Here is a 22,914-nt window from a genome sequence, read left to right on the forward strand (position 1 = left end):
TTTGCAAACTTACTCTTTTATTTATTTACTCAAGATCATTTTTGAACATCTACCATATACTAGGAATTCAGTGAGTTGCTGAAGATACAAGAGTGGGTGAGAAATGTTCTCTAAAATCAAATAAACAGATATGTGAAAGAGAAAAATATATGATATGAGAGGTTCCATGATGGTGGTAAAACATGACAAAATATAAGGAAATTAAAACTATTTAAAGCTGCCCACAGAGATTACAGAGGGATTTTATAGATAACACGATATCTAGATTAGATCTTGAAAGTATGGTGCTATAAAGGAAAGTTGAAGGTTTCCTAAATAGAAACACACACACACACACACACACACACACACACACACCACTTAAGTATGCCTTCCAGTTTTGCTTATGATGAAGTAGCTTGAAATAACTCTCCTTCTGAAGCAATTTTAAGTGTTAGAATTTTAACAAAATAGCATTTAGAAACATTGAAAGTGCAGGAATGTAGGTAGAATTTAAGGATTGCAATACTTGGAAGAAGAGAAACATGACGAGGGACCATACTCATTTTCATATAGTTCCAAGTTTACTGATAGAGTTCAGGATTAAATGGCAATATTTTTAGACTGAGGGAGCCCATGTTAGAGTTTGGGCTGAAAAGTGGTAGAAATTCAGAAAAATGAATCACACAATTCTTCTCAGTTTGTTGGATAACTCCTAGGCTGCCCCCACACAGGGAAACCCCAAGAAACACAGTAGCTAAAATAATAGCTAAGAGGCTAAATACAATATTTGAAAAATGTTTCAGGTTTATATTTTCAAATTTTGTAAGAATTCCTCAACATGCTAGATAATTGCCATAGAAAGCCCTAACTGAAATTAAATGAGTAAACTACAGAAAATAATTTCAAAAGCAAAATGATTATTTTAAATTTACAGAAAATATTTCATGTAATATGAGGTCCATATGAATCTTCATGCTTGATAATGAAGCAAGGTGGATTCTCTAAAAGGAAGAATGCCTTGAAACTCAAGAGTTCTCAAGTGACTCCTGACCTCTTTTTCCCAAAAGAAAGATGAGAGAAAGTGGAGGCTTCACTCCACAGGGCTATAACCCAAGTGGCCTCAAGGAGAATAATCTGTACTCAGTGAGCGAAAGGTTATGAAGAAAATATTAGAAAAAGTAGGGGCCTATTTTTTTTTTTTTTTACACAAGAAAGAGTATTCCAATGGTAATAAAAGCACAGAAAGATGATGTGATGAAAAAGATGTGTATGATAGGACAGTGGGGCTAACACTGTAAATTATTGCCTGTATTTTGGGTAGATATGAAAAGCACAGATGCGATGAATTGTCAGTGTATATGTACTTGCTCTGTGCTAGAACAGCAGAAGGATGCCACACAGTGCCAGGCCTCAGTTTCCACAGTTTATTGTTGTATAGGGACTTTATAAATTATTTGCTTCTTTTTTTCCATTACAATAGGGATAGGGTTATATCAATAAAACTGTTCCAAATCACTATATATTTTCTTTACTTATAAATTAGAATGTGCATATATATATATACATATATATTTGTAATTTGATTCAGCTTTGACTCCAATGACATTGCTTATTTTATTTTACCTACTGTATAGCCCAAATCATTCAAAAAAGTATGTATATCTGAGTTGTCAGAGAACAATGATTGGCATCAGCCATTGGGGTTCATTAAATTGAAGTTTTGGCACGCCTTGTATTAGAAAAAAGCCAAATTTAATAAATGCCATGTAGCCTGCCAGATGTTTTATTGTAAGATATGATAGATTCCCAGAATAATGTTTCATAAGCAAGGTCAGTTATATTCAATTAAGTTGTTTTTATATGCTTTTAGCATCAATTTATGACATTGACAAATTGATAATTTTGAAACTATAGCTTTACTCTTATATGTAATTTTAAACTTCTAATTAGTCAAAGGCAATTTTAGGAGTAAAATGAAGATCTAATCTAATGTAACCAACTTAAAAATAAATGTAATTTAGTATTAGCTTTTTTAAAGAATTTATTTAGAATACAGGAATACTCTCCTTCTCCCTCCACGTTATATTATAAGCTTGTATATTCCCTGCTCCTACATAAAAATTCTTTTACTCTGCTTTTTTTTATTTAAAATTTTTAAGATTTTATTTAAATTCAGTTAATTAACATATAATGTGTTACTGGTTTCAGAGATAAAGGTCAGTGATTCATCAATCTTATATAATACCCAGTACTCATTACCTCATGTGCCCTCCTTAATGCCGATCACTCAGTTACCCTGTCCCTGTACCTCCCCTCCAGTGACCCTCAGTCTGTTTCCTATGACTAAGAGTCTCTATGGTTTGTCTCCCTCTTTGATTTCATCTTTTTTTTTCCTCTCTATTTGTTTTGTTTTTTAAAATTCCACATGAGAGATCATATGGTATTTGTCTTTCTCTGATTGACTTATTTCGCTTAGCATAATATCCTCCAGTTCCATCCACGACATTGCAAATGGTAAGATTTCATTTTTTTGGATGGCTGAGTCCATTGTGTGTGTGTGTGTGTGTGTGTGTGTGTATATATACCACATCTTCTTCATAGTAAAGATTTATTTATTTAGAGATCTCTAAAATACAAGTGCAAATGCAAGTGGGGAGTGGGAGGGGCAAAGGAAGAGAATCTGAAGCAGACTCTCCCCTGAGTGGAGGGCCCAATGTGGGGCTCAGTCTCATGACCCTGAGATCATGACCTAAGCTGAAATTGAGTCAGATGCTGAATGGACTGAGCCACTCAGACGCCTCTCTTTTTGTCTACTTTAGATAGCTTTTGTCAGTAGTTCTCAGACAAATTTGTTCATTCATTTGTCTTTCTTTTTTCAAAATCTGGTTAAACTGTATAAATAACCATTAACAAAGTATCTTAGTTATGTAGGAATGCAGAATGTAGGTTAAATAGTTATGCTATGTGTTGTATTCACTATATATTATACATACAAATATTTTAGACAATATAAAATATTTCACGGAGTAATACTCAAATTAACTGTTGACTGAAACAGTGAGTGATTAGGACAGGTAATTTTGACTATCAAAAATATATTTACTGGATTTTCAGAAATAGAAAATAAAAATTACAACTGATAGTAAATGTAGCATGAGAAAGATATAATTATTAAGAAAGGGAAGGCATTTTCTTAAAAAAAAAATGAAGAAGCAGAGCTCCTGGGGAGTGCAGTTGGTTAAACATTCAACTGTTAGTTTTGACTCAGGTTGTGATCTCAGGATTCTGGGATCATGCCCTCCATCAGGCTCCATGCTCAGTGTGGAGTATGCTTGAGGTTCTCTCTCTCTCCCTCTACCCCTCCTGCTTATGCCCCTTTTCTCTCTCTCATTCAAATAAATAAATAAATCTTTTAAAATAGGTGAAAAAGCTATAGTATATTGACTTCTGTAACATGCATTGAAGAATCCCTTCATAGGGGGGATTACTTAGGTTTTCTTGCACCTAATTTCTCATCATTTACTTTGTTGGCAATAAATGTTATAAATTAGCCAATAAGACCATTAAAAAACAAACAAAGAGAAGCAACAGCAATAACAAAACCATTCTAGTGCTTAAACTAACAGATTCTGGAGTCAGATGGTCTGGCTTTCCTGGCTTATCTGTGTATTATCTTTATATTAGGCAAATGACCTAATACTTCTTCCACAGTTTACTTTTCTGAAAATGGCAATAATAGTACTATTGAGAAGGATAAATAATATGTCTAAAGCTCTTAGACTAACACTTGGAAAACCAACATCAATATATGTAAGTTAAATAGGAGTTGGTCAATACATAACCACCTCTTAATCCCTCACTTTTTTACTTCATTCTTCCATAAATCACCCTGGCCCTCCTAAATATTAAAGCCCTGCTGCATCTTACTTAGCTTGGCGTCAGCATTTGACTGGGCAATGCAACTTTGAATTGCTTGCATCCATCTAGTGGTACTTTAGCTTCCAGATTTTTCCCTTCTCTTCCTGATTTGTTGACCTTTTTTCTATTAGTCAACCTTCCCCCCATGTTCACTGTAAAGGTCTTCCAAAGACTCAGTGTTATCTCTACATATTCTTCAACACTCCTTCTTCCTATCTCTACTGCTACTATCCCTTACTGATAATTCCTACTCTCTAAGGAGATTGCATTGTCAGCTTTCTAAGTCAAGTGACTCCCTGCATATTCTGGAAGTTTCTAAAATTTATTCTATATAATATCCAACCTAGTTGCCTTCTTTCCTCACTATGTCTTAGAAACGTTCATTCTTCTTGGTCCAATTCACAATCCTAAGCCTACCCTGGTCACTATATTCAGGATAAATATTTTTCTAACTTCCTATCTTTTGTATTCTTCAAGCCTGTTCTAGTATTATGGCAACTACTCAATACTTACTTAAATTCTAACTATTCTTCATGGTCTGCTTTTCCTCTTAAGGCATTTCTTTTTAAGACACGAGCTATGTCTTATTTGAATTTATGCATATCAAACATTTAGCACAGTGCCTGGAACATAATGAGTATTATTGTTTTTTTAAATTTTTACATGCTCAAATGTGGATAAGTAATCAAGTAGAAGATTTATAGACTCATCATTTAAAATTAACCAAATAAACGTCTAAGTGTTATTGTATATAACAGAAAATTCACTAATGAAATGTTTAGGTCTTTCCTGTATGTAAAATAGCAAAGTAATAAGTCCATGAGGTAGTGTCCTGAATAGAGTGTGAGCCAAGGGAGTTGCCAACTGTAGTAATCACCATTTCCTTTCCAATAAGTTTAGTCTCTAAATGGCCAGACAATAATTAAACTAATAACATAGCTCATTAGTCAGTCATGAAAGGCTTTGTTGTTGCTGTAATATGAGAGCTGGGCAGATAGATGAACCAGTGCAGTATTAAACGGTACAGGGAGTACTGTAGCACCGAGATTTAACTTCTACATGTACACCACTGCGCATTATGATGGCATCCTGTACTTTCATGTATTGCATATATTATTGCTTACCTCCCCTGAGCTGCTTCAGAATTAGTCTCTAAATGCCCCCTCCGGCCCTAGACTAACTCTCTAAATTAAATGATGATAATTAATAAAATATATACATTTTCTTTTGTACACCCTGAGTCTAACCCGTAAAACAAAACAAAAGAACCAGTAGATTGTATCAGAGTTTTAAACTAGAGGCTCAAGAAAAATAGGTCATTAAAGGTTAATAGGATTTTTCTTACTCTGTAGGAATGTAATTCTCTCTGCTCCTGTCACCTTCATTCTAATCCTGAGATCCAGCAGTTGAATAAATAGATTTGAGATTATCACACAGTATACATTCATGTGTAAAATGGAATTCCTATTAAAGTTCATTGCTTCAATTGAAATATGCTTTGTAGCATTTCCTGTGAAGAAATCTGCCGTGGTCTGTCATAATACACTGAAAACACACTTTACTCTTTCAGCTTACTCTTTGGTGCCTGGGGAATGTGTTATTTATTTTATTTTGTTTATTTATATATTTTTTGGTTTATGCTTTGCAACATTTTGACAGCAATGCCACCAATCGTGGCACTACTCGGTGATTACACTGAAGGGTAATATATAATATTCTTACACTAGCAAAGCTATTTAAATGTGGAAAAGTTTAGCACAGGCAAATCAGGGCATTTGTGCTGCTGCAAGGAATATTTATGTTTAAAAGAATAGTTTTCTATTCTGTATTCTTAGAGTATAAGATCTGAAGAGATAGATCTAAAAAGATACTGCTAAGACTGATGGCAAGCAGCTCACCACCTATATTTTTTTCTAGGAGTTTTATGGTGTCAAGTCTTACATTTCATCAATTTTGAGTTAATTTCTGCATACAGTGAAGGGCCTAGTTTTGTTCAAAAGAACAAGCATGTGACTGTCCAGTTTCCCCAAGTTTCACATTTATCGAAGAGACTGCTTTTTCCCCATTGCATATCCTTGGCTCCTTTGTCATGACCTAGATGATGATCATATATGCATGAGCTTATTTTTAGACTCTCTATTGGTGTTCCATTGATCTATGGTCTATATGACAGAACAATATTGTTCTGGCCACTATAGGTTTGCAATATTGTTTGAAATCAGAGGGTGTCATGCCTGTAGCTTTGTTCTTTTTCAAGGTTGCTTTGACTTACCGGAGCCTTTTGTGGTTCCATACAAATTTTAGGATTTGTTTTTCTATTTTGGCAAAAAATATCATTGGAATTTTGATAGAGGTTGCATTGAATTAATATGAACATCTTAATAATATTCTTTTGATCTATTAGCACAGAGTATCTGTCCATTTATTAATATCCTCTTCAGTTTTTTCAATGATATCTTGTAGTCTATAGATCTTTTGCCTTTTTTGTTAAATTTATTTCTAGTTACTTTATTCTTTTCTATATATCTTTCTGCTACTTTAGCATATAGAAGTAAAATGGATTTTTGTATATTGATTCTATATCATGCGACACTATTGAATTCATGTATTTGTCTAGTAGTTTTTTGGTGGAGTCTTTAGGGTTATCTATATATAATCTTATGTCATTTGGAGTCATGGTTTTACCTCTTCCATTCTGATTTATATGCCTTTTCTTTTATTTCTTCTTTTTTCTTCTTTCTTTCTTTCTCTTTCTTTCTTTCTTTCTTTCTTTCTTTCTTTCTTTCTTTCTTTCTCTTCTTTCTTTTTCTTCTTTCTTTCTCTTTTTCTTTATTTCTCTTTCTTTTTTCTTTCTTTCTTTCTTTCTTTCTTTCTTTCTTTCTTTCTTTCTTTCTTTCTTTCTTCTTTCTTTCTTTCTTTCTTTCTTTCTTTCTTTCTTTCTTTCTGTCTAAATGCTTTGGCTATGATATTTAATATCAAGTTGAATAAAAGCAGTGAGAGTGGGCATCCTTGTCTTATCCATGATCTTAGAGGAAAGCTATCTGTTGAGTATGATGTTAGCTATGGGCTTGTCATATGTGGCCCTTATTATATTGAGGCAGACTCCTTCCATACCCTCTCTGTTAAGAGTTTTTTTTTTATCATAAATGGATGTCAAATTTTATCAAGTACTTTTACTGCATCCATTGAAGACAGTCATACTTTTTTTAAAAAGATTTATTTATTTATTTTAGAGAGACAGAGAGAGCACAGGGGTCAAGGGTAGAGGGAGAGGGAGAGAGAGAATCTCAAGTAGACTCTCCACTGAGCACAGAGACCAACTCAGAGCTTGATCCATGACCCTGAGATCTTGACCTAAGACAAAATCAAGAGTCAGATGTTTATCTGACTGAGCCACCAAGGCATCCTGAGGTAGTCATATAATTTTTGTCCTTCATTTGGTTAAAGGGAGGTATCACATTGATTTATTATGGGTATTGAACCATCCTTGTATCTGTGGAATAAATTCCACTTAATTATGATGTACAATATTTTTAATACATTATGAAAATTCCATAATACCAAAATTATTGTGTGTTAAGAAAATATGCTACATGAAGTTTATGGCAAATCCCAGTAGAATAATCATAAATTTAAAAGAAATAATGTAATTTCAACTTAGTTAACATACAGTGCAGCACTGGTTTCAGGAGCAGAAGCCAGTGATTCATCATACACATACAACACTCAGTGCTCATACCAACAAGTGCTCTCCTTCATGCCCATTACCCATGTAGCCCATCCCCACACCCACATCCTTCCTACAACCTGTCTGTTCTCTATATTTAAGAATTTCTTTAAAAAGGTAAGAATTTCTTATGGTTTGCCTCCCTCTCTGTTTTTATCTTATTTTTTCTTTCCTCCCTCTGTGATCATCTTTGTTTCTTAGCTTTCACATATAAGTGAAATCATGTGAGATTTGTTTCTCTGAGTTATTTCACTAGCATGATACACTTTAGTTCCATCCATATTGATGCAACTGGAAAGATTTCATTCTTCTTGATTGTGTAGCAATACTCCATTGTATATATAGATACTACACCTTCTTTATCCATGCATCAGTCAACGAATTGGAGCTCTTTCAATAATTTGGCTAATTAATCACTGGAATAAAGTTATGCTGTCTACAACAGAGAATATAAGCAACTCAGAATTAGCTCCTAGCATTCTATTGGAGCATAGAATATCAGGTGAATAAATAGGAAGTTTCCTATTATAAGATGTGTCCTGTCCGACACATAGTTATTATAGTTGAGTAGGAGGAGGGCAACAAAAATTCATCATTGTTTGCAAATGATACATTTGTAATCAAGTATAAGCCAGATCAAAGGGCACAAGTAAGGTACTTGAATCAGTTGCCTAGCCCTGTGCCATCTATCATTGTGAAAAATAAATAATTAAGATAGAAATTTCATGTTAGGCATATTTTTACCATAAAAATGGGGGAAAAAAAGGTGTCTCTCACCCAGTTCATACTTATGGTCCCATTGGAGATCTATTATAATGAGCTGGAGATAGAAAACTGATCTAGCTTGGTTCATGCATGAATCTGTTCATTATCTCAATGATAGCTCAATATGGAATAAAGGTGGTCCTCATAGATATCAGTGAAGGCAAAGCCTCTCAGTAGGCAGAAATTTAGACAGCTCACCAGACAAAAATATAATAGTAGCAAATGACTTATCTTGGTTGGTCAGGCACCTGGAAGGATAAAGACTGGAAGATTAAGGGACAAGGTAGTCTGAGGAAGAGACATGTAGTTATGTGTATTGGAATGGCCAATGCACGGAAATCATTGTATAACATTACATGCCAGAGAATATCCATAATCAAAAAGACACTGAGGAACAATGTGGACAACTTCTTGGTCAGTTGATACCAACCAGTCTTTGACTTTGTGATCGCCGTGGCTAGCACTAGGGGGATGAAGATAATGGCCATAGTAACAGTTTTGGAGGCCATGCATGGACTCAATAGCATAAGAAATATTCGCCAAGACCTATATAGTTCCTGCCAGTTCTACATGTCCTACTTATTAGACCAATAATGAGCCCTCAGGATGACCCCATCCATTGAGCAGACCAAACAGCCACTTGGTGGGAAGTTGATTATAATGGACCCTCATCCTCTCCAGAAAGCATAATAATTCTTTTTAACTGAAAATGACACATATTTAGGATATAAATCTACCTTTATCACTCACAGGGTCTTAAGCAATCCAAGAGTTTAAAGAGCACTTAATTCACCAACACAGATTCCTATATAACGTTGTATTAACTAAAGTGATAGAGCATGAAATTCTCTGGTCCTATTACACATTGTATCACCCCAGATATTCCAGTATTATAAACATCAGATGGCCTCTTACAGGTGAAGTTGAGCCATCAGCTTGGAGAAAATATCCTATAAGGAAAGGTTCCATCCTCTAAGATGCAATGTTTTTCCTAGATCAATATCTACTGTTATTTTCCCAATTGGTGGAATCCATGAGTCCTAAAACTTAGGAGTAAAGCAAGAGTGGCTTTGTTTAATCATACTCCTTATTTTCCAGGACAAACAGAACTATATTAACAGTGGAAACAAGGAAGATTGTATTTGGCGGCCAGGTGATTCACTGAGACATCTCATGTTATTCCCTCCTAAAAATGGGCAAGACCACCACCAAAGCTTGGGAAGGGATTGTGACCACAGATGCATTTTTTTTTTTTTTTGGAAGTGCTGGTTATCCTACCAGTGATAAGAGGAATCACAAGTGGTATAAGAGGGTAAAGACAGTATCACCTGTACTCCAAGAGTACAAGTCCGTCACTTGAGAAGCAAAGCACACCTCTACAGAGATTTCCAGGTAGCTGATTTGATTGCTCACAGTTCTGTTCCACTCTGGGAAGAGTCTTCTCCCAGTGGTGCTGCCTCACTCAAAACCATACCCTCTTGGGAGGAGCCCTCTTTTACAGACTGGTAGATGCAAGAACACAAGTCTATCCCAATCTTTGATGTCTCTGAAGGGCCATCCCTGCTTCAGTGCCCTTGGTGGGAGCTGAAGCTTGGTCACAACAACACTAAAGTGTGCTTACTCCCTCCATATAACTACCTCTGGATTACTCACTCCTCTATGTGTCTGGTTCCTGAGAGCTGTCTCCAGTAAACTACCTGCCTGGAAACCTAGACTGGACTTACTCCCACAGCTTTTTGTAATGCTATTTAGTAACTATGCTCTATGCGTCTTTATAAAACAAGTGCCTAATTTGATGTTGAGTATTTAGTGAGTGTGCAAAATATGTGTCTAATGACTACTTTGATTGAAAAAAAAAATTTTAAGTAGTTCCCTGCAGCATTTCTACAGACTTCTAAAGGAAGTCTTGATCTTACAAAATCATTTTAAATCAGAACCTACACAAAGGATTCATTTAAGATTGCTTAAATTCTCCTGTGAAAAAAATTCCATTTTCATCCTTTCCAGTTTACTGGTTTATATCATTACTTGACAATAATGCTACTCCACAGAGCAGTAGAAAAGGGAATTTTTCTTTCAAAAGGAACCACTCAGTTGCAATCTATTATTGAAGGAGCAGATATAGATTTTCATGTCTATAGATAACATAAGAGCAACATTAAAGGCATTTTTAAATGTGTAGCAGCTTGGCTGATCTTTGGTAAAATAGGTGACAATAAGAGTGATTGTTTTATTACAGGTTACGATAGTGTTCTTTGAGAGGTCTGTAGATTTTCCTAACTTGGATGGTTTTGCTATAAGCAAAATTTAAAAATCATATTGCAATTATTATTAAATTTATAGAAAATATAGAAATTAACCTGAGTGAGACCTTAAAAATTCTAACATTGCTTATGTAAGTTTTATAAGTTGTTGGTAGTTGATTTAACATTATATCTCCTTACTTCTAGAAGTAGTAAAAAAATCTTTTGACAGCTACCTCAAAAAATAAAAATAGCAAAGTCCTTACATTCTAGAAAGCATTGATACCTGAAACTAATATAATGTTACATGTTAATTATAGCTCAATTTAAAAAAAAAGTTTTATTTTTCTAAAAATGAACTTTTTTATCTCCATCAAATTTACCATTCTTTTTAAAATTGTGAACTCAAATAAAGCTCAAATTTTGAACAGAGTTACTTATATCCTGTGAATTAAGCACAGGCTTCATATACAATTGATACAGCTTTAGGCAAATTTTGCTTCGGGGCCTCAGACTCCTATATCCAGGGACATACACAACACCTCTATTTAAATGATGAAAAATAATTTTAAGTATGACATTTCAAAAGTCATATTTTGGAATTTTTTTCTTTTTTTTTAAAGAAGATTTTACTCTTTTATTCATGAGAGACACACAGAGAGAGGCAGAGACACAGGAAGAGGGTGAATCAGGCTCCCTGCAGGAGCCCAACGTGGGATTCAATCCCAGGACCCTGGGGTCACACCCTGAGCCAAAGGCAGATGCTCAACCACTGAACCACCCAGGCATCCCATGGAATTTTTTCTTTTTATGGTTTTCTCTGCCTTAGAAAATGGCAACTTGACTTTCTCATTTGATGAGAAAAAATCTTGAAGGAATTTTCCACTTTTCTCTATTTCTTGCATCCCCTAGGTAATTCTTCAGCCAACTCTTTTCAAAATATATCCAGAATGTCATTTCTCTACACTTTCACTTTTAAGATTCTTCTTATGTGGATTATTGCAATAGCATCATTCCTGATTTCTTTACCTTTCTATAGTTTATCCTTATAAACATAATTTAGAGTATGTCATTTCTCTGCTCATTATCTTTAGTGACTTCCAGCTTACTAATATAAAATCCCAAGTCTTGCTGAACTCTGGAACTTCAATGCCTATCACTCCCTCCTTTCATTTACCCAACCTCAGTGGCCTTTTTGTAATGCCTTAAACATGCCAGGCTTGCTCACCTTTGGAGAATTTCTGTTACCTAACTGGAGGGCTTTTGCAATGCTTCTTCTTCTTCTTTATTCTTTCCTTTTCTTTAAAACACTTTGAAATTTTCTTGACTACCCTTTATGAAATACAGCTTTGTTACTTTCTATCTTCCTTTAATAATATAATAATAATAATTTAATTCAATAATATCTTTAACAAATTTCCTTTACAATTCTACTTACCATCTAATATATCATATGCTTGCTTTTTAAATTTGTTTTCACCCACAAGAAATTCTACATGAAAAGAGTTTTTGAGGGATCCCTGGGTGGTGCAGCGGTTTGGCGCCTGCCTTTGGCCCAGGGCACGATCCTGGAGATCCGGGATCGAATCCCATGTCAGGCTCCCGGTGCATGGAGCCTGCTTCTCCCTCTGCCTGTGTCTCTGCCTCTCTCTCTCTCACTGTGTGCCTATCATAAATAAATAAAAAATAAAAAAAAAATTTAAAAAAAAGAGTTTTTGAAATTTAACTTCTGCCCTATAGTCAACACCAAAAACAGAAACTAGCACGTTTACATTATTTTACATATATTTTAGAATAAAATGAAATAGAAAGGATATATTTTTATCCGCTCTATACTTTTCCATTTGTATAACATTATGAAAAATGAGTAAAATGGGTTTTTGGATATTAAAATTAAGTACCCCATGGCTAAAGCCATATGTAAAGTATTTTAACTTCAAGATGACTGTAAAGAATTCAAAGTGGTTATTTTCTGTTGTCCAAATATTTGATATTTAAATTATTCTTTTATAGTAAATGCCAAAGATATAAATTTTTTTCATTTCGTGTAATGTATTTTTTTTATTTTTTCATGTCTTTTTATGTCTTAAAGCTATAAGTTTGAGTTTAACCTGTACCATGCAAGCTATAATTTTAATAATAATCAGATTCTAGAACTTTAAGAAAGTACTTCATTATGACTCACCTCATATTATGGCTTCATCTATTGATTTTAGAAATCTCTTTGTGCTCTAGTCTCGCTTAACAGTTCAATGTGCCTTTGGATATTATTAATAAAGCAACTAAAACATTTATAGGGGCACCTGGGTTGTTCAATCAGTTAAGCAGCTGCCTTTGGCTCAGGTCATGATCCCAGGGTCCTGGGATTGAGCTGCATGTCAGGCTCTCTGCTCAAGGGAGAGCCTGCTTCTCTCCTTCTGACTGCCCCTTTGCCTACTTGTCCTCACTCCCTGTGTCAAATAAAAAGATAAAATCATTAAAAAATTATATACAAGTCAATGTATTAACATGAATTTTTGTTTTTCTAAATAAGTGCAATTAGAGGGTCATATGATGGTAGCAAGTTTAGCTTTATAAGAAACTACCAAACTGTTTTCCAGAAGAGCTGTATTATTTTACATTCCCAAGATCAATAGATGAGTGATCCAGTTTCTCCACATCTTTATCAGCATTTGATGTCAATGATTTTTATTTCACCATTCTGACGGGTGTATAGTGATATTTCATTGTGCTTTCAATTTGCCATTTCCTAATAGTTAATGACGTTGAATCTCTCATCATGTGATCACTTGCCATCTGAATATCTTCTTTAGTGAAATGTCTGTTCATATCTTCTGCCATTTTCTAATTGAGTTGTTTTGTTTTCATTTTTCACTCTCAATTTTTGAGAGTTTTTTAAATATGCAAAACTAGTCCTTTGTGGAATATGTGGATTGCAAATATTTTCTCCCACTCTGTAGCTTGTCTATTCATTATCCTAACAGACTCTTCCACAAATAAGTTTTTTAATTTAGAAGTCCAGTGTTTCCTGTTATGAATTGTGTTTTTGGTGTTAAACTTAGAAACATGTGGCTTATCTATACATTCAAAAGATTTGTTTTTGTTTTTGTTTTGTAGTTTTACATTTTACAACTAAGTCTGTTACTTTCTTTTTTAATATTGATTTGTTTATTTGAGAGAGAGAGTGGGAGAGTGCAGGTGAGCAGAGAGAGGGGTGAAGGGGAAGGGAGTGAGAATCCTCAAGCAGAATCCCTGCTGAGCATGGAGCCAAGTGTGGGGCTCAATCCCAGGATGAGGAGATCGTGACCTGAGCTGAAATCAAGAGTTGGGTGCTTAACTGCCTCAGCCACCCAGGTGCCCCTGTATTATATTTGAGTTCATTTTTGCATGAAGTGTGGGATTTGGGTATGTTGTTTTGCCTTTGGATATACAAATGCTCTACAACCATTTATTTAAAAATTTGTATTTCCTCTATTGTATTAATTTGCATCTTGTAAAAAAAAAGTCTATCCATTAATTTGCATCTTTTTTTTAAAAAAATTGGCTTTTTTCCTATTTTGCTATCTTAGCTATGTGTCTATACCTTTGTCAATATCATAGTCTTGATTATACCTAAATAATGAGTTAAAAATCAGGTAGCTGTTCACTTTCTTTTCATTCTCAAAAATTTTTACTAACATAGGGATGTCTGGGTGGCTCAGTGGTTGAGCATCTGCCTTTGACTCAGTGTGTGATCCCACAGGGATAAAATCCCACCTCAGGCTCCTAGCAGGGAGCCTACTTCTCCCTCTGCCTGTATCTCTGCCTCTCTCTGTGTCTCTCATGGATAAATAAACAAAATATTTTTTTCTACTAATCCAGAGCCTCTTTTTTTTTTTTTTTTTTTGCCTCTGTGTTTTCATATAAATTTGAGAATAATCTTGTCAATATCTACAAATAAGTCTTGAAATTTCTATAAGAATTGAATGAAACCTATTTTTCAATTTGGGGACAATTGATACATTTCTATGTGAAGTCTTCTAATCCATGAATAGTCTATTAATTTATGTGCTACTAAAGTTTTTTCATTAGCTTTGTGTTCTTTTATCATAGAAGTTCTGTACATTTAGAAAACTCAGTGGGAAAAGAAAAACTATTGTATTTTTGCTAATCTTCCCTTCTGTAATTTCCTTTCTGCTTAGAGGATCTTATTTAGGGCACATTTACTATCTATTTTTAGGGCACATTTACTATTGAAAAAACTCTTTCAATTTTCATTTATCTGAAAATTTCTTGTTTTCCCTTTATTTCTATTTTTCCTAGTTTTATTGAGAAATAATTCACATACATCACTGTATAAGTTTAAGGCATAGAGCATGAGGGTTTCATTTACATGTTGTGAAATGATTACCATAATAGGTTCAATTGACTTGTGACTTCTCATATACGAACAATAAAAAATGAAAGAAAGAATAATATAATTTTTTTCTTGTGATGAGTACTCATAAGATTTACTCTCTAACAATTTTCCTATTATACGGTAGTGTTAGCTATAATCATCATGTTGTACATTAAATCCCTAATACTTAGTTATCTTATAACTGAAAATTTGTACTTATTGACCTTCTTCCTCCAAGTCCTCTTCTACCTACCATCTTCTGGTAGCACAAGTCTGATCTCTCTTTCTATGAGATTGCTTTTATTTATTTGTTTATTACTTTTTTTAAAGATTCCACATATAAATGAGATAATTTATTTTTAGTTAATTTCTGTGAGTAGTGTAAGATAGAGGCCCAGTTTCATTCTTTTACATGTAAATATCCAATTATCCCAGTACCATTATTGAAGAAACTGTCCTTTTTCCACTGAATATTGGCCTTTGCCTAATATTAGTTGGCCATATTGTTTGGGTTTATTTCTGTACTCTCAGTTCTGTTCCATTGGTCTATCTGTCTGTTTTTTATGCCTTTACCATAATATTTTGATGACTATAGTTTTATATGATAGCTTGAAAGCAAGAAATGTAATTTCTCCTGCTTTATTTTTCTGTCTTGGGATTTTTTTTTCCTCTTCAGGGTCTTTTGTGGTTCATATAAATTTTAGGAAATTTTTTTGTACTTCTCTAAAAAATATCATTGCAAACCTGATAGATATTGCATTGACTCTATACATGGCTTTCAGTAGTACTTACATTTTTAAACTATTAATTCTTCCAATCCATGGATACAGGATATTTTTCCATTTATTTGTCTTCCTCAATTTTTTTCATCAGTGTCTTGCAGTTTTTAACATAGACGTTTTTTGTGCCCTTAGATTTATTCCTAAGTATTTTATTGTTTCTGATACTATTGTAAATAGGAACAAATTATTCACTTTTTGGAAACTTCATTGTTAGGGTATACACGTGCTACTGATTTTTGAATGTTAATTTTGTATCTTCAATTGAATTGCATTCATTGATTAGACATAACAGTTTTTTCATTGAGATTTTGGGATTTTTCTCTATATAAAATTCTGTCATCTGCAAATAGAGACAATTTTATATCTTTCTTCCAATTCTGACACATTTTATTTCTTTTTGTTGCTTAATTTTTCAAGCTAGGGCTTCCAGTATTTTATTGAATAAGAGTGAGAGTGGTCCCCCTTATCTTGTTCTTGTTTTTAGAGAAAAAGCTTTCATCTTTTTACTATTGAGTATAATGTTAGCTGTGAGCTTGTCACATATGGACGTAATTACATTGAGAAATGTTCCTTCTGTGTCTAATTTGTTAAGAGTTTTTATTATGGATAAATGTTGAATTTTGTCAAATGCTTTTTCTTTGTCTATTCAGATAATCATTCAGAATCAGAATCAATTCATTCTATTAATGTGATCTATCACGTTGATTGATTCAAATATATTGAACCATCCTTGCATCTCAGAGATTAATCACATAGATAGATAGATAGATAGATAGATAGATAGATAGATAGATTTTATTATTCTGAGAGAAAGAGAGAGAGAGAGAGAGATGCAGAGACACAGACAGAGGGAGAAGCAGGCTCCATGCAGGGAGCCAACAGGGGACTCGATCCCGGGGCCTCCAGGATCACGCCCTGGGCTGAAGTCAGTGCTAAACCACTGAGCCACCCAGGCTGCCCAAGATAAATCATATTTGATCATGGTGAATGATACTTTAAATGTGCTGCTTAACTTGGTTTGCTGTACTTTATTGAAAATTTTTTAAAAATGAAAAATGTTTTATCTCAATTTGTCAGAGATATTGGTCTATACTTTTATTTTATAGTAGTGTTCTTTTCTAGTTTTGGTATCAGGATAATTCTGCCCTTGTAAAATGAGTTTGGAAAGTATTCCCTCTTCTCCGATCTTTTTGGAAGAATGTGAGAAGGATTGGTGTTAATTCTTCTTAAATATTTGGTAAAATGCCCCAATATAGTCTTATCTTTTTCTTCATTGCAGATTTTTGATTGCTGATTCAGTCTCCTTACTAGTAATTGTCTAATCAGATTTTCTATTTATTATTGATTCAATCTCGTTAAGTTGTAGGTTTCTAAGAATTTTTCAACCTCTTCTGGGCTGTCCAGTTTGTTGGTATATAGTTGCTCATGGTATCCACATGATCCTTGGAATTTCTGTGGAATCAGTTGTGATTCATTTGGTCTACAGTGTTATTCAAATCTACTATTTCTTTATTGATTCTCCATCTGGATTATCTATCAATCATTCAGGGCTTAAAGTTTCCAACTATTGTTTCATTACTGTCTATATTTCCTTACAAGCTCTGTTAGGTTTTGCTTTGTATATTTAAGAGCTCCAATGCTGGGTACATAAATAGTTACAATTATTATATCTTCTTGACAAATTGACACCTTCATAACCATACCATGACCTTCTTTTTTCTCTTTTTATGACTTTAGTTTAAAGTCTATATTGTCTGCTATAACTGCCTTTTCTTTCTTTTTTTCTTCTTACTTTCCTACCATTTGTTTGCGATATCTCTTTTTATCCTTTAACTCTCAGTCTATGTGTATCTTTAAGGCTAAAGTGAATCTCAGGCAGGTAGAAAATTTCTTCTGGTATAAGTATGCTTTTACTTTTAATCATGTTCTTTTGCATAATTACTATAGGATTTTCTCTTGTGGTCGCCATATGTCTTAAGGAAAATATCTTCAATTTATAGCATCCTATTTTAAACTGATAACTACTTAAGTTCAATAGAATTTATATTTCAAATTTCACTTTTTCTCCCCCTCACATTTTAGGTTGTTGTTTTAATTTACATGTTTTTAAATTTTCTCAAAAATTTTTAAAATTTTAAAATTTTAATTTTTTTAGAGGAAGAGAGAATGCATGTGCGAGCCAGAGCTGAGGGCCAGGGAGAGAGAGAGAATCTTACAGGCTCTGCACTGATCAGCTTGGTGCCTGAAGTGGGGCTCAATCTCATGACCCTGAGATCATGACATGAGCAAAATCAAGTGTAGGATGCTTAACTGACCAAGCTACCCAGGTGCCCCACAATTTACTAGTTTTTTTTTTTTTTTATGTAACAAATAATAGATTATGTATTTATGGTTATTTTGGTTAAGTTCTTTTTTTTAACTTTTGAACTAAAGTTATAAGTGAATTATGCACCACTATATTGCAAAGCTGAACTGTAATTGTTTTTCCATTGTAATTGTTTTTCCCTTGTTGAACTTCTCATTTGGTTCATGCATTGTTTTTCTAATTTCATTTCGTTGTTTGTATTTCCTTATAGTTCACTACACTTAAGAGTATTAGTCTAAATTCTTTGTCTGACTGTTTATAGTTCATTGCTTTAAAGATAGTCATTGGAGGTTTTTTGAGATCTTTGATTCCTTACATTGGTGTTTTCACATTTTATTAATGGAGCTCCTTTTTCAGATTTTACAGGTTTTCTTTGGCAGAAATAGTCCACTAATCATCTCAATTTGGGTTTCTGGGTGTATGTGTGTATACTTTCTTTGGGCATATGGGGTCTGCTATTGTGATCTACTTTCAGGAGAGACAACTGTTTGAGCTCTGAGGACAGGGATGGGTTAGTGTGTCACTGACTGAGAATAGTTGGTAGCCTGTTGGCTTGGTCCCTTACCCAAAAGAGGCTGTGAAATGGGCTCCACAGTTGCATGAATTCTCTGCTTAGGCTTACTAAATTGTCAGAACTGAGGGTTATATTCAGTAGCAAATGGGGCTATGAATTAGCTTCCCTGCCCTAGCAGGACAGGAGACCAGGGCCTAGGACCTATATGTCTCATTGCTTGGGATCCCAAATCAGCCTGAGTGTGCACTGATTTCCCTGATTACACGAGGCTAAAAATTCTATGAAAAATACTTTTAAAAATCTTGCGTGATTATAATTTTCAAATTTAGTATTTCCAACTTATTCCATTTAGAATAATATTACTGCTCTTTTTTAAAAAATAATGAGCCAGGCTCAAGCTTGTAATAAACTCTCGTGTGTTTGCAAAAAAAAAAAAAAAAAAGAGAGAATAAAAAATATATGTTATTTATATTTTAATTAACCTGAGAGAAAATGAAAGTTAAAAAGTAAATGAGAATCACATATTTATCTGCCTTTATGGACAGATAGATCTTAAGAAATTTTAATGTAATTTAGGATATATTCATTTATTAAGTGACTTATTTCCTAAATGAAAATATAGGAAATAAGATTTATATTAATCCCTCAAACATGTGCTAGTTCATGGAACAGATGAACTATACCTGGTAATTTTGAGATAAATTTCATACAGAACTTATAATTTCTCCAGCTATCCCTAGGCAATACAATCAGTACAGGTATATCTCAGTCTCCATGTATGCTATACCAGTGCAGTGGCTATACTTGCTTGGATTCCAGACAGGAGTCCTGACAGCAGATTTTTGAGAGTCTCAACCTGATACATTGAAAGTCGGGAGTATTCCATCCTATAGATCCTTTCTTAATTTCAAGTTATATATGTAGAAAAATCACATCATAAGTAAATATACAACCAGAAGCTGATGGTGATGAATTTGTTATTTTACTCATAATTCCTTCTTTAATGCCAACATCATGAGATGTTTTATAGCTAATCTCTGGTTATGATATGGATTGCCGCAGGACAATGTTCCTGCTGCGAACAGCTAGAAAATTTGGACAAAGTATCAAGCATTTGCTTGAATTCAGCATAGAATTCCTGAGGCAAATTACCTAAGGACCTAGATTTTAAAGAGAAGGACCCTGAAGAGAAGTGAGCAGATATTTTGTAGTGATTTCTTCCCTGAAGGTATTTGCCAGGTCTTGCTAAATCCAAGGGGAGGCTTAAGAGGGCCACTGTTACCTAAGTGGTAGAAAAGCCAGTGGAATCTGGCAATTTCATGGAGTTGGAGAAACAAGTAAAATGTAGATAACTTTTGCAGGGGAGAAGTAAGAAAGAATATTTATAAGAAGTATTACAGGGTAATACAGAATGAGGGGTGATGCAGAAATGTTATCCCAATTCACTACTTTTTTAATCTTAATGCATTGGTAAATTCTTGAAATATGCTGAATATATAATATAAGCAATCTACATAATGCTGTTGAGAGGCTTAACAATACTTCTTTTAAAAAAATGCTCTTTAATAGGAGATAATAAAATAATTCACCTTTAAAAGTGTCAAGATTATGAAAATTGAGCGCTGCATGTTGTAGCTTGATCTCACCTTATTAATTACATTAAGTGTTCATGAAAAATTTCAAAAAGTTACATAGTAATTAATCTTTTAGACCAGAACTGAGAGAAAACATGAGAGTACCTATTTAAGACTGTATGAGACAATATTTTTAATCTATTCTTAAAATTTTATTGAAAACGCATGACAGAGAAATTAACTGATTAATAGTTAATATGCATCTGATCAAAAATATTTTCCTCCTAATGATGAATTAAACAAAAATTGAAATATGTAAGTTAATTAATCATAAATTGAAATACCTATGTTATACATTTTGTTTTCACAAGTATAAAATATATTTACAATAATTTTATGATTACATATTAATAAATTACTTATGTTTTTCATCTCATGTATTAGTTTCATTTTTTAATATTTTGTGATGATACAGAAGTAATATTACTTTTTTCAACTTTCTTTTTGAAATGATTTATACTGGTACAACTGTTGCTACCATTCTGTATATTCCTCACCTAGCGTTCTCTATTGTTATTGTGTAATAGTCGTACATTACCAAAATGAAGAAATTAACATTGATGCAATTAACTAAATTTCAGATTTTATTTTAATTTCATTAGTTTTTCTACTAGCATATTTTTTTTCCATTCAAGAACATGATCCAGGAACTCATGTGTTTAGCTTTTGTGCCTCATTAATCTGCTCCCAAGCTGTGACAGTTCCAGAGTCTTTCCCGTCAAGCCTTAGCCTTAGGCACTCCCTACATCCTTCAGTCCTAGGGGTTGACCGTCTTAGTCCCCAGCCCTTTCGCACATAGTTCTGAGCTCAGCAAGTCGTCCTATTTCTTCTTTAGTGGTAGAGTGTTGTCTTTTTTAATTATACCCTTATTCCTAGGATTGCCAGAAAACATACGGAAGGTTAGTTAAATTTGAATAGTACATTAAACAGTGGATGATTTCACATAAATGGCAATTATTACCTGGTACACACTTATACTAAATATTATTTTTTAATGTGAAATTGAAATCTAACTGGGAGTCTTGTATTTGCTAAATCTGGTAGCCTTACTTCTCCCAGCTACAACAGGTGTTCTTAAGTGCCTCAAGGACAAGGTCGCTTGTTATCTTTCCTCTCACAAATGAAAATTGTTGTTCCATAAGGGAAATAGAAAGAGCATGTTATTGGTGGCGTTTTGTGGAACTCCCAGAGCGGTTGCCTTTTCCCTTTTCCAGTTGTAACCACAAGGGAGACTTTATCAGGATGCTCATGATCTTTTCTGAGTAGCTGGTAGGATTTTTAGAGCAAACATCTGCAAAACAATGTAGAATCTTCATGTTTTCAGTTCCCAGGAGTTTTGTCCTTTCTCACTAGTACACACTCAACCAACCTCTACGACTTCACCAGTCTAACTAGCTGAAATCTTATCTGTCTTTGGCTACATCTTAATCTTTCTGCTAGACATCTGTCACAGATTTTTGGTTGTTTGGTTGCCAAAAAGTTCAAGAAATTGTGTGAACTTGCTGTTTTCCTCTTTCTTTTATTCCTTCCTTCCTTTTTATTTTTCATTGTTGTTTTTTTTAATTGCAAGGTTGGGAGGGATGCTCTTTCAAGTTCTTAATATCTATGAACAAATTCCCACAGCCAATAATTCAATTTTAACATAGATATCAAATTGCCATTTTAAAAAGACTTCACTTACCCTCATTATTTTTCTTTCAATGAGGATGACACTTTTAGTTGCACTGTAATAGGTCCATATTGTATAACATCTTTTGTATGAAAAGTATTCAAACACAAAATGTGTGTCCAAATGAAATACCATGACCTATTAATTTCTTAGCTTTAATAATTTTGGGTGACTTTACAAAGACATATTTCAAGTTAAATATATTTAGAAAATTAACCAGAGTTTAGGTGTTTTTAATGATTAATTTCATATTATGTAAACAAGGAATAGATTTTTTCAATTCTTCACAACTCATTAAATGCTGTAGACTTCATTTTATACTATATCAAAATTTATATATGTAAAAGATATTTTCACAGTTCACACTCTCATTCCATCTAAGATGTACATAGAAGATGTGTTATTTAAAGTTAATTAGTACCCCTAAATGAACTAAAATGGATTATGGGCTTTACAGGCTTGAGTGTGAAATATAAAACTTTTAGGGAAAAAAATAACAGGAGACAATTTTCAATTTATAAGGCTAGACAAGGAGTTCTCAGACTTCATATCAAAGGCAAAATCCATTAAAAAAATGCTTGACTTCATCAAAACTTAAAAGTTTTCCCTTTGAAAGTCTCTATTAAGAGAATAGACAAGCTACAGAATGACAGAAAATATGTACCGGTCACATATCTAACAAAAACCAGTGTCTACAATATATGAAGAACTCAAAATTCAATAGTAAAAACAAAATGAAAACAATCCAATCTGAAAATGAGCAAAAGATATGAAAAAACATTTCATTAGGGAGGATTCGCAAAGGGCAAATAAGCTCATGAAAAGACTCATTACTAGTAGAGAAATGACAGTTAAGGCAGTAATGAGATTACTCCATACTTATCAGAATGACTAAAACAAACAAACAAACAAAAAAAAATAGTGGCAGCACCAAATT

This window comes from Canis lupus, chromosome 34 (genome assembly GCF_048164855.1).
Source record: "Canis lupus baileyi chromosome 34, mCanLup2.hap1, whole genome shotgun sequence".
Taxonomy (NCBI): domain Eukaryota; kingdom Metazoa; phylum Chordata; class Mammalia; order Carnivora; family Canidae; genus Canis; species Canis lupus.